The sequence below is a fragment of the Canis lupus genome, chromosome 25 (assembly GCF_048164855.1).
Source record: "Canis lupus baileyi chromosome 25, mCanLup2.hap1, whole genome shotgun sequence".
Lineage (NCBI taxonomy): Eukaryota > Metazoa > Chordata > Mammalia > Carnivora > Canidae > Canis > Canis lupus.
The window spans coordinates 34,953,048-34,968,009 of NC_132862.1; the positions used below are offsets into that span (position 1 = coordinate 34,953,048).

General features: G+C 41.7%; 1 pseudogene; it reads right to left on the minus strand.

Annotated features, from left to right (window-relative positions):
• Nucleotides 1–14,962, minus strand: part of LOC140616704 (uncharacterized) — a 124,046-nt pseudogene that overhangs the window by 48,647 nt on the left and 60,437 nt on the right.

Here is a 14,962-nt window from a genome sequence, read left to right on the forward strand (position 1 = left end):
GTATTTGAGAGAGAGAGAGTGTGAGTGGGGAGCACGGGGTGGAGGCAGCGAGGGAGGATCTTCAGCAGGCTCACGGCCAGCCTGGAGTCCAGCCCGGGGCCAGTCTCATGACCCTGAGCTTATGACCTGAGCCAAAACCAAGAGTCAGGTGCACTTAACCTACTGAACCACCCAGGTGCTCCCCACCCCCAAATGTTTGTATTTATTCTTCCATTCATTGATCCATTCGATTGACAAATAGACTCAGCATGTGTCAGGCATTGTGCTAGGTGCTGAGAATGCCTCCTCCTTCTTGTGGAAATATCCACTAATAGCTAAATGAATTCCCACCAAAGAAAGTTACAGGGCCAACTGTGAAGGATGAATGGTAGCGTGGCAGTGGCTCTGGTTTTACTCCAGTTATCTGGTGCTGCCACCTTCTGGGCATCTTCTTTTTTACAGAGATAAACCAGAGGCCTGGACAGGAACCAGAATTTCCTTGGAGGAGAAGGCTTCTATCTCTGTGTTTGCACACAGGACCATGCCCTTTTTTTCTGGACGTGTACACCTATCCTCTTCCTCTGCCCTCATACACTACCCCCCTCCCCCCACGGTGGCATCAACCCTAACTTTTCCAGAATTGCTGGCTCCTCCTTTACTGGTGTGCTGAGTCACCAGCCTGGGATGCCCAGGGCAATTGCCTCACTTCTCTCTCTCTCCCTCCCAGTTCTGCTACTTAGCTTCTGTTGGAAGGTTCTGGTCTTCTTTGGCCTTCCTCCCGCTGTGGTGAGAGTTAGGGTTTCTTGCCAGGACACTGGTAGTGTGTGCCTGAGTTGCTTAACACAGGCAGGAAGGGGCCAAAGGCCTTGGCACCACGCACTTCCACCCAATTTTGAACTTACTCTCACTTCTGTGTGGGGGAACAAAGTTGTGGGTGGGGGTAGTTTTCTTACTTCCTCATGAGTAGTCTGGTTCGGGTCCTCTGGGCTGCTTCAGAATGCTGAGCAGAAGTCAGCGCTCAGGGGATTAAGCATTAAATAGGTCATTTGCTTTGCATCATCAATTCTTGAAGTGAGTTAAATGCCTTCAGGGTGATTTCATCATTAAAAAGGAACCCAGTGGTACCAAGTCCACCAAGGACTGCACGGCCTCCTGCCTCATTTGGCCCTGCTTCAAGCCAAGGGCAGCCTATGAATTGCTAATATCTTGCCCAGAAAACATGGATCTACTTAATTCTTAGACTACTTGGTGGGGCCCCAAATCACAGAGACCACCTTTTCCTGTTGCCTGTCATCACATCAAAAATGATCCTGGATTTAAGTAGATCAGAATGACTGTTGGAATATTAAATATCCTTTTGGAAAAAAATGTAATGCTTACCTTGTACTTTTTATCCTAAGTTAAGTCATGAAGCAGAAAAAAATATACTCAGGTATACACACATGTTGATTTTTATCTGGACACACCTGTGAAAACCCTCCCTTAGGAGCCAACCATACATTCATCCTTCTTGACTCTGAAATTTTCAGAACATGTCCATAGTTCAGTGATGTGCGCTGAACCACGAGAAAGAAGACCAGGGTGGACACAGCACTGCAGTTTAACTGCTGACTCTCTCTGCTGATATTCTTATTTCTTGGTTCTTCTCCTTTCCTTTTTTTAGCTTGACAAACCATCCCATCGACTCCTTGAGTTCTGTCCCGGTTCTGATCTTTCCTCAGGCTCCTCTTAATGTTCACCTTTCCTCTCCCTCCTTGCTGAGGTCATTAGCAGTTACGGACGACTCGAACACAGCCTGGAACATTCCATACTTGAACTGTTCTCAGAAACTGTCCAGCCCAGCTAGCCCTGCTCTCTTTCCTTTATTCCTTGTCTCAGGGTGAAGGATTTTCCTGAGAAAAGTTAGTGTAGAACTTGGTTTGGATGTGCCTGGGTGGCTCAGTTGGTTAGGTGTCTACCTTCAGCTCAGGTCATGATCCCAGGGTCCTGGGATCAAGCCTTGAGTTGGGCTCCCCGGTCAATAGCGAGTCTGCTTCTCCCTCTCCCTCTGTCCCTCCCCTGCTCATGCTCTTTTTCTCTATATTTCAAATAAATAAATAAATAAAATAAAAAAGGAACTTGGTTTGGATTTCAGGTACCCCCACCAGTGCTCCAGCCAATAGGTAAATGCCTCCCACAATTAAGTAACAGTGTCCAATATATTCTCTCTCTCTCTTTTTAAGTGAGCTCTACACCCAACATGGGGCTCAAACTCATGACCCTGAGATCAAGAGTCACATGTTCTGCTGACTGAGCCAGCCTGGTGCTCCAGGTCTCATGTGTCTCGAAAACAAAAGAGGACCCTGAGGCAGGGGAATGAGGAAGCCTGAAGGTAGGCAGCAATAAGAAATGATCAGGTCAGAGACCAGGAGATCTGGGGATGTGAATGTGGGTTGTATGGGAAACAGGAAAATGTGTGGGCACAGTGTACAGAGAGAGGGGGGAGGGGCAGTAAAGGCATGCTCAGAGTAAAGGGGTATCAGTCCACTCCCCCAGGCTGAAAGTGGGACTTAAATATTAGGATTCAGAAGCAGTCAAGATCAAACCTTAATTCTTCAGGATAATCCACAGACGTGAATGATTTAAGGCACTATCCTGCTTCTCCACCCCACCCCCCAACCATTTCACTATATTTCATCACTTTTACCAGAGGTGCTGAGTGAAGGGAAGGCAGACAGGAGAAGTGAAAGTCTAAACTTTCAGAATGATATGCACTTGTTTATGGACACTTTTGAAAGTATAATTTGAAATTCAGTGCTTCACTGAGGGTTTTTTTCCCTTCTCATATCTATTTTTTTCTTTTCACATTTTTGTTTTCTTGCTTAAAATATATTAGAAAATTAGAACATGCTCCTTGTTTCAAGTCAAACAATATCGAAGTACATAAAAAAATAAGTATTCTCTCCTTCCTTCTTCAAAACTCATTAAAAAGCTACTGTTAACAGTTTGATGTATCGTTTTCCATTTTTATAATTACATATATACATAAAGACCCCCATTTTTTCTTAAAAATAAGATAGTATACACTCACATTATAACTTGCTTTTTTAAAAATTTTATTTATTTATTCAAAAGAGAGAGAGAGAGAAAGAGACAGAGAACAAGCAGGGAGGAGGTTAGAGGGAGAGGGAGAAGCAGGCTCTCCACTGGGCTGGGAACCTGATGTGGGGCTTGATTCCAGGACTCTGGGATCATAACCTGAGCCAAAGGCAGACACTTAACCAACTGAACAACCCAGGTGCTCTATAACTTGCTTTTTAAAAAATAATGTAAATGGGGCACCTGGGTGACTCAGTTGGTTAAGCGTTTGCTTTAAGTTCAGTTCATGATACCAGGATCCTGAGATCAAGGCCTGGTGTCTGGCTCCCTACTCAGTGGGGAGTCTGCTTCTTCCTTGCCTCCACCCCCACCCCATCGTGCTCTCTCACTCTCTCTCAAATAAATAAATAACATCTTTTAAAAATAATATATATCGACATATTAATTGCTGCAAAATATTTCAGGCTTTGGATATGAAATTTTTTTTACCCCATCCTCACTGTCAGATATTTACCAAGCTATTTCCAGTTTTTTTACATTATTAATATTTGTCAAATATTTATGCACATCTCGTTTGTGCAAAGAATTCTGATTCTTTTGCTTATTAAAGGATAGAATCCTAAAATTGAGATTGCTGTGTTAAAAGGTTTGTGCATTTTTAATTTTAGTAGCTGCTGCCAGGTAATTCTCCCAAAAGATTTGGGAGTGCAAACCTAGCATAATCACGCGATGGCTTACATACACATTTTAATGATTTCTCTATAACTGATTCCAGCTTAGCTCATGAGCCTCCCTTTTACTTGTATCCTGATAACTTACTCTGCTTAAAGCTCATTCTCTTCTGAGTAACTCAAATGAACCCTCCAACACTATTGTTCTAGTTGTTTTTTTTTTTCTCCTGGATGGCCTCTGAGTTTGAGGGGTGCCTGTGTGAAACTGTGGCATTAAGGGTAGGCATGTGTGTGTTCAGACCACAGATGTCTCTGTCTGTGCTGACCTTTATAGCTCATTCCTTCAGGCCTTGGGCACAGCTCTTTGTCCCTGCTGATCCCTGCCTTGGACCCTGGTGGTCACATCTCAATTCTGTATCATCCTTGTCCTAACCACAAAGACGCATCTGGTGCCCTCAGCTTGTCCCACTCCCTCCCAGGGAGCCTGGCAATGCCAGCTCCTTCCCTGGCGTCATGCTGGTGTGAAAGACACTCTGTGAGACGCCCCCAGGGCCCTTACAGCCCGCCCCAGCCCCGATCCTCAATCCTCGTGGTGCTCAGGCAGAGGTAAAGGTGCTGTGGGGGTTGAGTCACTCAGGTTGTCGGCCAAGTCAGGCAATGGTTCTATTGGCTCTGGAAGGCCTCAAACGTATTTTAAGCTTATTCGGCCTCTCCTAGAGACTTGGCCTTCTGGGAAGGAGTGGCAGCGCCAGGCCCCATGGGTGACAGAGCCCTAGGCACATCCCCCGCAACCCTTGCTTTCCCGTGGGCTGGCCAAACTCTATCTTCTAGAGCTGGACATGGCTTTATGACATCACCTACTCTTCTCTGTGGTTATGGTATAAATATTATGTACTTGGTCCTCCAAGGGTTCATTCTGGATTTTTCAAGCCAGGCTTTGGGGATTTAAAAAAACTACGTTTCTCTCTCACATGCCTTGCCCTGAAAGACCTTTTTCTCTGTTGTGGACTTTTCAAAATTATTTTCAAGAGCTTAAAAGTTAAGCATTTAGTTCTTCAGCCTGTATCATCCCTGTATCTCTAGGTCTAAAAAAACCTAACTTTAAATATCCAAAAATTACCCCACTACAAGAAAAAAAATATTCATTGCACAATTAATTACGGAAGTGATGAAAAAACTTTTCTTTGTAAGAATTGCATCTCAGGGAGGAATTCGATGGGAAGAAAGCCCTTAAATCGCCCAGAGGGGTTGAAGACTGAGCTCCTATGGACATGTTCTAACAAATGTTGGTTTCCAAACCTCTATGTCCAAGGAAGGAATTTGTTTGCCCCTTGCTGTGAAGGAGCAGGGAGGTTAATGAGCAGAGGAGATCGAGGCCGAAAGAAGTCAAGAAAGATGCACACCGCAAATGTGACATATTCTCTGACTTCCTAAATCTTCAGTGTAGTCCTATCCATCTACAAAAGTCTTTGGTCTAAGTGTGTATGGTGAAGAGCCGCCCATGATGCAGGGATAAACACACCAACGGAAGGCGACAGAAAGTGTCACTGGCACAAGTAAAGTCTGCTCCACACACAGCCCATGATGTGCACCCCCCGCACTCCGGGCACCCCCCTTGCTCTGGCAACTGACTGGCTCCGCCCTATTACTTACTATCCTTCCTCATCTGTGCAGCCACTGGGTTTTCATACCTTTATGCAATGATCTGCCTTCCTCCTTTGCTAGAATGAGCACCAGAGAGCCACAGTCACCCACAAACTTGATTTTGGAGTCCCTTTAAAAATACAAACCTCTTAATTTATGTCCCAGAGACTTTCTTCACTTTCACTTGAGTCTCAGCAAACCACACAAAATTGCACGTGTGTTTGACCTGCCTAAAGTACGATGCTTTCATACACACACGTGTGTGTTTGATAGAGTATGACTCGTTGAATAGTGCGTGTCTCAAATGATATAGTATCAGTATATATGCAGATATTTTATATTGTGTGTGTATATGTGTGAGGTTTAAATATTATATATAATATGTATATAAATCCTTCAAATTATTATATTTGTATTATGAATATTATGTAAAAATAGACATTTGGACATTAGGACCATCCTCAACCTGGTGTCACATGCAAAAGAAACACAAATTTCATCCCAAAATGATCTTTTAAAATATTGTTTTTATTTAGATGTTTATTAAAGAGACAGGAACCAGAGAACAGCATCACCTAACACATGTCAAAATTTCTACAACTTCTTCTTAGGCACTTCCTTTTCCCAAACTTTTATTCATCTTGTGAGCAACCCATTTTTTTTTTTTTTTTTAGCCCCTCTCGCTGGGAAAGCTAATCTCATCCTTGCTTTTCGCTACAGATGTCTTCTCCTTTCTCATCTGCCTCCTTTCGCTCCCAGGATCTTTTGTTTCCTCCCACGCAGCTCCTATTTTATGTAGAAAGATCTACCCCTTCTCAAAGCTTTTTTTTTTTTTTTTTTTTCTGTATCTCCACTCACTATTCACCCCTCTTCCCAAATTAGGTCAACAAAGTCCCTTAGCTAATATCTCATCAGCCTCTTAGAGGCAGGAAAAGAGAAATATAAATATAATAGAATACTAAAATTCTAGTATTTTGGGGCACCTAGTTGGCTCTATAGTTGAGCATCTGCCTTTAGCTCACGGTGTGATCCTGGGGTCCTGGGATCGAGTCCCACATCTGGCTCCCTTTAGGGACCCTGCTTCTTCCTCTGCCTATGTCTGCCTCTCTCTCACAGTGTCTCTCATGAATAAATAAATAATATCTTTAAAATAGATTAATTAATTAATTCTTGTATTTCAAAAAATATGTTTTGGCCCTGAATACATAGATCACTGTAGCTAGGCTTGATTTCTGCTGGTATATTTACCTTCCAGAGAGTTCTGATGGGTCAGTGCTCTTGCAAGGGCAGCTGTTACATGATTTGAATACCACCTCTTGTAGCAGAGAGGGACACAAACATTTCTCACTTAAGAACTTTGGGGGGAAAAAAAAGAACTTTGGGGGAAAAACTCTGATTAGGGAAGAAAACCATTTAAGCATCTTGTTTGGGAAAAATTGGCCCACAAGGCATGGCCTTCGTGACCTCACTGTTGGACAAAGTACAAAGTACATTTCTCTGCAAAACAAAGGTAGAATTTCTGAGTTTTAGAAGGCAATTTAGAAGAATCTTTGAGTTTAAGAAGGCCAGAAAAGGGATCCCTGAGTGGCGCAGCGTTAGCGCCTGCCTTTGGCCCAGGGCGGGATCCTGGAGACCCGGGATCGAATCCCACGTCGGGCTCCCGGTGCATGGAGCCTGCTTCTCCCTTTGCCTATGTCTCTACCTCTCTCTCTCTCTCTCTCTGTGACTATCATAAATAAATAAAAATTAAAAAAAAAGAAGGCAAGAAAACAGAGAAATGGTAGAAAACAGAGCTAAGCAACAGGGCATTAGTTTCAATATAATTATGTGCCAGGCCATGTTCTAAATGCCTGACTCATATTAACTGATTTGATTCTCAAAACAATAGTAGTTAAGCATTATTATTATTATTATTATTATTATTATTATTATCCCCATTTTCAAGAGTAGAAACTGGAGCACAGGGAAGTTAAGTAACTTAACCAAGAGTCGGAAAAAGCCCCAGATGGCAAAGCGCAACAGGCCTGCGAGGGACACAAGTAAGCCCGCAGCAGGTAGGCCTGCCATCACTTCATAGGTACAGAAGGAGGGATGAGACTGAACAGATGAGACCAAGATGGTCTACGGCTCACAGCACAGCCAACAGCAGGATCGTCAGCACGGCCACGGGGTTCCCTGCCCCTAGGTCCCATGGGGCGGTAACGTGCCCAGGTGGCAGCCACTCACAAAATGGGTAGAACTGCCTGTGTGAAACCCCAAAGGCTCAGCAGTTTTTATAGCAAGTGAGTTGTAAAGCAGTCATGCTGTGAGCACCTTGACCAACTCAGTTGCTATGTGACTGGCTAGGGCAACTGCTGGGGTCAGAGGATGGTGAGGTGCTGTGATTTGGTGCACTCAGCAAGGACATGCAGAGATTCTTGGGGTCCACGGCAGGTTGCCTCTCCCGACACCCCCAAGGTCATAGTTAGGAAGTGATGGAATGAGAATTTGAGCATGAGCAGTCTGGTTTCCAGTCCATACTCTCTACTCCATGCAGTCATCCTGCATCGAAGCCTAGTATTCGATTTTAACCTATTGGCTGTTTTTTACTGCACCCTGCAATTATGAACTCTCTTCGATGGCCACAAAGCGTAATAAAGCATTCACACACAGCTTTAAGTCCGTCGTAGTTTGGACACAAGAGGTTTGGTGTGCTGGGTGTCAGAGTGACAAATTGTTTCAAAGGCACAACCAATAGCCCAGGAGGTGAAATGTGGAATAGAGAGAAAGAGTTCAGCAGGAGCAGTAAAAAAAGGTCCCTACAAAGGCTTCCTAGAGATATTGGGAAGGACATGGAGTATTCCATCTTAAGTGGGACTGGATTGTGAGTCCTTTTTTATTAAATCTTAAAGTGCAAGATGACCCCTACGAGACTGGAGGAGGGCTTGGGGACTTCCAAGGGCGGGTACAAGGGAAAGGATAGATGGATGAATCAATAGATATATGATAAATAATAGATAGGGAAGGAAGGAAGGCAGGCAAGCAGGCAAAAAAGAAGGAAGGAATTCTATGGCATTCGCACTGCTAGCAGCTTTGATGGTTACCTGAGAAGGAGCAATCATTATGTCTGTTTTACAGAGGAGGAAACCTCAGCTCAGGATGCTAACCTGCCCAGCACCATATAGAAAGTGTCAGACCCTTGGGACGCCTGAGTGGCTCAGTGGTTGAGCATTTTGCCTTTGGTTCAGGGTATGATCCCAGAGTTTGGGATTGAGTCCTGCATTGGGGTCCCTGCAGGGAGCCTGCTTCTCGCTCCATGTCTCTGCCTCTCTTTCAGTGTCTCTCATGAATAAATAGATAAAATCTTAAAAAAGAAAAGAAAGAGAAAAAGAAAGTGTCAGACCCAGAAATGTAACCCAGGCATTCCTAACTCTAAAATCAGAGTTCTTTTTATCCTACCACACTGCCTGTTTCACCTGGACAGGAGGTAGAGTGTGCAGAAAACTCAAGTGATGGGTGAAAGGCGTCAAACGAAAGAGAATCAGACACCATCAGCGCCCCCTAAGTGTGGGCAGGGGCACATCTCCACCAGTTGCACCCGGAAGCTGGCTGTTATCTCAGGGCCAGAGAGCCAGGCTCTTTTTCCTTCACCCTCCCAGATTTAAAAGTATAATTTACTCCACCAACCTCTGGATAAAAGAATGATGTACTTTCTGAGGCTATCTAATCTTGAATATCAGAATAATTCTGTGTTTCATCAAATGTAAGGTAACATCCAAGACAACGTTCCAATTCCAGGCATGCTGAAATGTTGACAGTGAGCATGTTAGAATTGACCAAATACCATATTAGAAGCAAACCAAACAGGTGGAAAAATGCCTCGTACTTAAGTTTTTCCCTTTTTCAGGATGACTGGATAAAATGGCTTTTTTTTCCTGTGACTGCACTAAAGGTTGATTTTGTTTTCATCCTTGCAGGATTATTGATGTGTGAATTGCAGCTCCTACACCGACACCTACACACGTGTGTGCAAAGCACACACACAGGCATAAAATACCTCCTGGTGACCCAGAAATTGATAGCAGTGGTTGCTCCAGGAAAGACAGACTAAAGGTTTGGGTGAGGATGACATTCGCTTCTCAATGAATATCTTTTGTATGGTTTGAGATGTTACCATGTGCACAGTTTACTTTTTAATAAAGTAAAAACAAATAGTAGGTAAACTGGATTGCTATTGATGGCAACTCAAATAACTAGACTCTCGTTAATCATATTATCTATCCCTTGACTCCTCTTGATGGTAAGTATTTCCCTTTTAAAAAAATCATTATTTATTTATTTATTTATTTATTTATTTATTTATTTATTTATTTATTTATGAGAGAGAGGAGAGAGAGAGAGAGAGAACAAGCAGGGGGAGGGACAGGGGAAGAGGGAGAAGCAGGCTCCTTGCCAAAGCAGGGAGCCCAATGTGGGGCTCAATCCCAGCACCGAAGGCAGATGCTTAACCAACTAAGTCACCCTGATGCCTGATGGTAAATACTTCCCTATATCATGCTTTCTGTGTCCTTATGAAACTGTTGATCAATTTCAAGGTAGGTGGAGACACTGAGTTAGATATAGGATACTTTTTATATTAGGGGATGATCTATATTGTAGGTCACAACTTCTTTTAAGATTTCCTTAGAGTCTGTCCTTTCTCATAAGAAAATTTCATACAGTGAAATAGAATGCCCCTTAGTATCACTGCTGTACTCTTTGCATGTACTTTATCTCATATTCTTCTACAACACATTGACAAAAACACATGTTTAAAAATACAATAATTCCTAAACTCACAGTGTATACAGCCCTTTTATATATAACATTGAGATTTCCTTTTTAGCAATGGTTTTCAATAAGGGGTAATTTTGCCACCTATTTCCCAGCAGCATTTGGTAATACTGGGGGACGTTTTTAGTTATCATAACTGGGTAGGAGAGGCCCTGGGGTTAGTAAGTGGTATCTAGTAGGTAGAGGCCAAAGATGTTACAAGGCACATGACCAGTCCTCCATAACAAGGAATTACCCAGCTCCACATGTCAGTAGTGCTGATGTTGAGAAAACATGCCTCATAGTTTCCTCATATTATTCAAGGGAAATGTAGTTAAAGCTGGCCAAGAATAGGTGAAGATCAACTTGGGGGGGGGGGGGGAGTAGAAATAGAGATTGCAGCGGCAGTAGTGCGCCACCAAGTGTTCCAGTATTTTGCAGATTATAAAATGGCTATAGCTTATAATCAGATGAAGAGGATCTCATCTTTATGGCTGGAATAGGTACTAGTTGACCAGGTATTTTTGCAGTTGAAGGAAACTGAGGCTATAAAATCTTGTGACAGGTATTGCTGACCAAAAGCAGAACTGCTCTCAGAAGCAGTGACTCCAGACAGGTGAAACTCAGTAAGAGAGGAACGGCAGCCTACAAAAAAGACAGGAGCCAGAGATGGTGGAGAGATGTCAGCAGAATTTTTTGCCACAGTTCACATTTAGTGGAGGCAATAGGAATAAACGTGTCCTTTTCTAAGTGTTCTACGGCATTTTCTATCATTACAAAATGGTGAAGGCTTAGGGTTTTGAAATCACTTCAAATTTTAGCAAGCCTAAAATACTAATACATTTTCAAAATAAATCAAAGAAACAAAAGTGTGCATCGTGCACATGCATTGAGGGCACAGTGAGAAGAAGTAACACTTTTTGAAGGGCTGTGACTTCAGCTTTTAGGACTAGCTCTGAACTGTGATGAGCTAGTCTGAGTCCCAAGAAGAATATCCTTGGGTAAACTAGGTTAATGTGAATGGCTCTTTGAACAAGGGTGGTGTATAGGCTTCACTTCACTCCACCTCTAATCAATTCATGGTAGCTCTTGAAGCTCTATACCATCAAGGACTTTATGATAGAAGTAGAACTTGGTGGCACACTGTGGTGTGTCATGATACATAATGATGTCTGTCATGGGCTTGAGAATTATGGTGGAGATATTTGACATTTCCTGACCCAAGGCCACAGCAAGTTAAAAGAACTCTTTTAATTCTATCTCAAAGATTGAACCTAAGATCTTACCACTATGATGAGATAAAAGGCCATACCTATCATTTAAAATGAAAGCAGAGATTTTGCAAGAAACAAAGCAAGAGTAAGACAATATTTGTCTTGATGCCTATTGTGTCCAACTCTCCTGGAACATCTTTTCAATTCCATTCTCCTTTTGGAACAAAGTGCAAATGGACCCCTACCAAATGCAAATCAAAACCACAATGAGCTATCACTTCACACCGGTTAGAATGGCTGTCATCAGAGAGACAAGAGATAAGAAGTATTGGTGAGACTGTGGACGAAAGGGAACCCTTGTGCACTGTTGGTGGGAATGTTAACTGGTGCAGCCACTCTGGAAAACAGTGTGGACGTTCCTCAAGAAATTGAAAATAGAACTACTACATAAACTAGCTTTCCCACTTCTTTGTATATATCTAAAGGAAATTTAAAAAAAAAGAAAATAAAAACAAGATCTCAAAGAGATAATCTGTACTCCCATGTTCACTATAGCATTATTCACGACGGCCAAGACATGGAAATAACCCTAAGTGTCTCTACATTGATGGATGAATGGCTAAAGAAAAAAAATTTATATATATAAAATTTTATATATAAAAAAAATATATATATATATATGCCAGAAAGCAAAATGAAACTTTGATTCTTTTAATTAAGCATGGTTCAGAACTTTCAGAGGACAGAAATACAGAAATCAATAAAGAGATATTTCTCTAGCCCCTTTAGTTCTCTATCCCAAGATGATATTCAGTAATATTGAGGTAATACACTAATTTTCATCTTCTGTGAGGAGATAATGTTTCTAAGCATCGAAGCAGTTCTGAACATCCATTGGATTGGTCTATTGGCACACAGAATTTTGCATGTAACTCTTAGCTAAGAGACGTGGCTGTTTCAGGCATGCATGCATCAAGGGAGCTGCATGTAACCTTTACTTAGTGGACGTGACAATCAAAAAGATGACCAATAACAAGTCCTAGGGAGGATGTAGAGAAATTGGGGCCTCATGCATTGCTGAATGGAATGTAAAATGGTGCAGCTGCTTTGGAAAACCGTGCCTCAAAACATTCAACATATAATTACCGTATGACCCAGCCATTCCAATCCTAGATATGCACCCAAAATAATTGAAAACATATGCTCACACCAAAACTTGAGCACAAATGTTCATAGCAACATTATTCATAGTAGTCAAAAAGTAGAAATAACCCAAGTGTCTACCAACTGATAAGTGGATACACAAAATATAGTATATACAAGCAGTGGATTTCCTCTTTCAGTTAAAAGATAACTTGGGAAATTTTTAAATTTAAATTTAAAAATTTTTGGTTGTCAAATGATCCTTTATTGAAATGTCTTCCTTCATAATTCTTACCTAATGGGGCATTCCACTGCACTACTGATGTCATCTATGACATCATGAGGGTGGTGGCCTTCAACATTGCTGCCCACAGACTGGGCAGTCCCCAGGATCTCTTTAATATTTCCAGAGAGTTCTCTGAATAAAGAACGGTGCCACATCTGTCTGGCAATATTGACAATCCCATCAAAAGTGATATTTCCACTGTGCTTAATAGTTTTCTGCTTCTGTCTCTTGGTGGTTCCTGGAATGTTTTGATAATCAGGGCAGAGGCAGAAGGCATCATTTCAATCTGGGCCTGTCTGTTCTGAGTGGTCAGCTTCACTGTCATCTTTAGACCCTTCCAATCACCAGTTGCCTTGGCAATGTCATCACCAAACTCTTTTGGAGACAGACCCAGGGGGCCAGTCTTGAGGACCAGGGCAAACGTGGCACTGGCTTCCCCACTGGTACACTACAGGTATATGCCTTTGATCTCGTCAGGGTTGAATTTAGGCAGCCCGTGTAGGATGAACTCGAATGCGAGGAGGCCTAAGATAGTTATACCTTTGCCTTCTCCATGCCAAAATCCAAAAGCTTAAATTTTAATTTTAAAATTAATTATTTTTGCTTTATATTGAGAGAACATTAGATAATCTGCTCAATTTATGATCTCCCCAACTTCTGACAAAACATTAAATTATTATAAATATTCCAGGCATACTAAAAATGAATCCATATTGTTTTGAAGCATACATAACTTTGATAGTGTTGATTAAATCAAACATGTTAATTATATCACTCAGCTCTATATATTTATATATTGCTTATCCCACCTGTCAAAGAATAAAACATGTTAAAATGTCCCAATATAATTGTGTTTCTGGAATTTTCTTCAAGTGTTTCTTTTCTTTTCTTTTTTTTTTTTAATTTATGATAGTCACACAGAGAGAGAGAGAGAGGCAGAGACACAGGCAGAGGGAGAAGCAGGCTCCATGCAGAGAGCCCGATGTGGGACTCGATCCCAGGTCTCCAGGATCGTGCCCTGGGCCAAAGGCAGGCACTAAACTGCTCTGCCACCCAGGGATCCCCTCCTCAAGTGTTTCTATTGTATTTTGTTCTGTATAAAACTATATTGTGTTTATTAATAAATCACATGACTCATATCATGGTGCAGCTTTATCAATAAAATAGTGGTGTGGGCCTACTTACTGTTTTTCCCCTACACTATATTTTCTTCAGTATTACTTCTTGCTCTCTTTGTATTTTCATTCCTTAGTATATCTTTGCCTATCTGCTTTCAATTTTTTTTGTGTCATTTTGGCTTGAGTATGTTTTGTAAACAGCATGATTGTATGTATCTGGGTATGCATGCAAAGGTATGTACTTTACCAGCCTAAAAGTACTATCTTTTAATAGGAGAATTTAAGAAGTTCAACCCATTTTCTTTTTTTAATTTAATTTAATTTAATTTAATTTAATTTAATTTAATTTATTCATGAGAGACAGAGAGAGAGAGAGAGAGCAGAGACATAGGCAGAGGGAGAAGCAGGCTCTATGCAGGGAGCCCGATGTGGGACTCGATCCTGGGATCCCAGGACCAGGCCCTGAGCCAAAGGCGGACGCTTAACCACTGAGCCATCCAGGCATCCCCAACCCATTTTCATTATTATAAATGTACCTGTTACTGTAGCTCTTTAGACATATGTTTTGTTTTTATTCATCATTGTTTTCTGTTACAACTGATAGACTATGTTTTATTTATAACTTCTTCAGTAACTTTCGAAACTTTTATCCAACTGCATTTCTCAGATTTTCAATGGAATAAATCACAGAAAAAAAAATAAGTACATTTAACAGCATAAACATGAAACCATCTGTGCATTGAAAAACATCACAAGCTAAAGTGATGTAGGAATGAGTTAGGGGCAGATGGGGCTAGGCAGGGAAAGATAAGGGAAAGGCCCCAAAGTTGGGCTCTTCTCCATCCCAAGGAAACAGAGATAAGACAGTAAAAACAAAAATAAACCTGACTTCCTAGCTCCAAAATGTTAGGGAGAATTCCTCTTTAAAGGCTACTAGGCTCACAGAAACCCCAGATGTAGAGAAATATTATAGAGGAGATGGTAACCAGAGAGAAGGGAACACCTTGTTTGTGCTCATGATATTTACAAAGAAACATC